Below are 3,829 nucleotides of genomic sequence, written 5' to 3' on the forward strand. Positions count from 1 at the left end.
GGCCTGAAAACCCAGGCCTCGGAGTCGCGCTTCGCCCCGCCTCGCCCACTCCCGGACTGCCAGTCCCCCAGCTCAATCAAGGTTTTTCTTCTGGCGATCGGCTGCTCCTCTTGTCCTCCCGCTGTGTCCCGGCGGGACAGGGCACGACCTCGTCGTTCCCTCTGAAAGATTACGTAATGTGGGAATAAACACATCCCCGTCACGGGAGGTGAATTCGATGAGAAAGCGAATGGGCCCAGGACAAACAGCTAGATGGAAAATGAAAACAGCTGCGCCCGGCCGGGTGGCCCAGTTGATTGCAGCGTTGGCGGTGCACCAAAAGGTTGCGGGTTCCATTCCTGGTCAGGGCACATGCCTAGATTGCGGTTTGATCCCCAGGAGGGGCCCGTTGGGGTGCATTGGGGAGGCGACCGATGGATGTTTCAGCTCACATCTGGCTGTTTCATCTCACATTGATGTTTCTCTCTCTCCCTTCCTCTCTATAAATCAATAAAAACATATCCTTAGCTGAGAATTTTTAAAAATTGCTTTTTAAGAAAACAGCTGTGCCCTAGCTGGTTTGGCTCAATGGATAAAGCATTGGCCTGCGGACTGAAGGGTCCCAGGTTCCATTCTGATCAAGGGCATGTACCTCCGTTGCAGGCTCTATCCGAGGGGGGCAACCAATCCATGTGTCTCTCTCACATTGATGTTTCTCTCTCTGTGTCTCTCCCCTTCCCTTCTACTCTCTAAACATCAATGGAAAAATATCCTCGGGTGAGGATTAACAACAACAACAAACAGCTGTGATGTGGAATAACAGGAATTAGATTTAAATTTTGTCCTTATCTTGTTAAAAAAAAAACTGCCTCTGTCATCTGCAAATATAAAGCAGTAGTGGGGAGCTCTCCTCAATTCCTCACTTTATATATGGCATTGAACGCAGGTCTTAACGATGCACGCCCTGGAGACCAGAGGGGCTTTTGGTGACCTCTCGGTATATTTTGTTCAGTGGATTTCATGTGTTTCCCACATGAAACACCCAGCATGCTTTGCTTTGCTGGGTTATCATTAACCTCTGGCCTTTAGGGAGTCATTTGCAGGCAGTGAATCCAATGTAGTCTTCATTCAGCACCAGAAAGGTTCCGTGTGAGTTTCTCACAAGTATGAAAGACGGTTTTAGAATACTTGTGAAAATGACGCGTGTAAAAAAGATTGACTTCTACTTTGAGTTTAAATGGAATTTTTCCTTTATAGAAAAAATCTATTTTTATCCATGCACGATATTTTCCCAAGATAATGAGTAAAAGTTCATAAAATTCAAATCTGTTGAAAATAGGGTGGGGGAAGAGATATTATCTTTTTAAAAATATTTTAAATATATTTTATTGATTTTTTTACAGAGAGGAAGGGAGAGGGAAAGAGAGTTAGAAACATGGATGAGAAAGAAACATCGATCAGCTGCTTCCTGCACACCCCCTACTGGGGATGTGCCTGCAACCAAGGTACATGCCCTTGACTGGAATCGAACCTGGGACCCTTCAGTCCGCAGGCCGACTCTATCCACTGAACCAAACCAGTTAGGGCTAAAATATTTTTTATTGAGTTTAGAGAAGAAGGGAGAGGGAGAGAGGGATAGAAACATTAATGATAAAAGAGTATCATTAATCGGCCTCCTCCTGCACGCCCCACACTGGGAAATCAAGCCCACAACCCGGGCATGTGCCCTGACCGGGAATCGAATCGTGACCTCCTGGTTCATGGGTTGACACTTAACCACTGAGCCATGCCAGCCGGGTGAGATATTACCTTATTTTAAAACACATAATAATTAAAACTACACAATACAAAAGAAAAGAACATTGCAGTTAATTTTTCAAAAGAAACAAATATGTCATGTTCTTTGCACTAAATTGCAACAAGCAATGCACAGGGTCACTAGGGAAATGCTACCTGGAAGTCATATGTCAGAATCATAACCAAGGGGTGATGGCATAGATGACATAGGAGTTTATCTCTGCAGCTGCTAATACCAGCCAGCTGTTAACAAGTGTTCTTACGGAATTATTGTACCTTGACTTAAAGTAAGTCTTGAGAAACCCAAGAGTTTTCAAAAAATGGTCCTAAGTAGGTCCTACAAGTGATTCTTAGGCTTTTCTGAAATGTAAGTCAAGCGTACATTATCTGAGTGTAATTTATAGTCAACACCTGAAGAAAGAATAAGGAAAGTTACTTTTTCTGGAATAACTATTACTTGAACCCTAGACAACTGACACTTAAGATTACTTGGTGGTTTGTTTTATGTTTTTGTTTGTTTGTTTGTCTTTTTGCCCTGCTGGCATGGCTCAGTGATTGAGTGTTGACCTATGAACCAGGAGGTCATAGTTTGATTCCCTGGCACATGCCTGGGTTGTGGGCTCAGTCCCCAGTGTGGGGCGCGCAGGAGGCAGTTGATGAATGATTCTCTCTCATCATTGATGTCTCTCTCCCTTTCCCTTCCTCTCTGAAATCAATAAAAATATATTTAAAATAATAATAATACTCCTTTTTTATCAGACCCCCAGCTTGGGACACCGTCCTTCCCATGGCGGGGACACCTGGCTTCTCACTGTGCCTTCTTGCCCACCCCAGGCGGTGGAGGCAATGGGCCAGGAGGGCCAGAACCAGGCTGGATTGACCCTCTTGACCTGGCTGGGCTTCCAGGGCCCTCTTGGTGGATCGGGAATCAGAAATCTGGTGTGGGGGATTCCCCGTGCCCCCCCATCATTTGAATTCTGCCGGGGGGGGAGGGGAGGAGAGGGGGAGGCCTATTGTGGACCTCAGGCCTGGAGACCCCTGAGCCTGAGGGTGAGGCAAGAGCCCAGGTGGAGAGCAACTCCGAGGGGCCTCCGCTGAGCCCTGCAGCTGCCCCACCCGGGGCAGTTATATTAAATCATCTAAGAACATCCAGTAAAGGACTCGTAGCCAATGTCATCGATAGTCTGCTTCAGATGACAGTGGAATCTAAATCCTTGCAGCCTCTCCTGGAAGCCTGGAGCGACACTTTTTTTCGTTCTTGTTCTGTGCTGCTTCGAACCCCTAAGCTTTATCTTCGAGCACTAGGAAAGCTCAGCATTATTCTACAGAAATTGTCTAAAATCAAGAGTAATAAGAAGCTCTTTGAGTTTTTCACAATTCAGCTGATGTGTCAGGAAATACAAAGGACGGCACATCCGGGGCATGCCTGGCTTTCTCTGTATTAAACTAAATTCCACTCTGTTCAGCTTGGGTTTAATGAAATGCAACTCCCTGGCCTCCAATGCAAGCTTCGGAGTCTGGCTTATTATTACTTTACATGTTACATATTTGTTGCCTATTTGTAAGATTGCAAAGATCATCAAAGTAACTAAAAGTCTACCAAGTAGAGTTTTCAGTAACATCATTTATCATAAAAAATAAAATAGAAAATTTTAAACTTTTTTTAGTTCTTTTTTTTAAAATTGATTTCAGAGAGAAAGGGAGAGGGAGAGAGAGAAATATCAATGGTGAGAGAGAATCATTGACCGGCTGCCTCCTGCACGCCCCCCACTGGGGATCAAGCCCGCAACCTGGGCAGGTGCCCCTACCTGGAGCCCAATCGTGACCTCCTGGTTCATATTTACATGCTCAGCCACTGAGCCACGCCGGGTGGGCGAATTATTTTTTTAACTTTAAAAATTAAATCTACAGAAGCTCTGGAGTTCTTGGAATGTTACAGTTCAACTAATGTAGTACTAATGTGAAAAAGAGAATTTCCAGAATTAATGACACTGGGGTTATTTTTTTAAAACTACTTTAGAAAAAAAATTTTTAATGATATGATTATTTAGAA

The sequence above is a fragment of the Myotis brandtii genome, unplaced genomic scaffold (assembly GCF_000412655.1).
Source record: "Myotis brandtii unplaced genomic scaffold, ASM41265v1 scaffold359, whole genome shotgun sequence".
Lineage (NCBI taxonomy): Eukaryota > Metazoa > Chordata > Mammalia > Chiroptera > Vespertilionidae > Myotis > Myotis brandtii.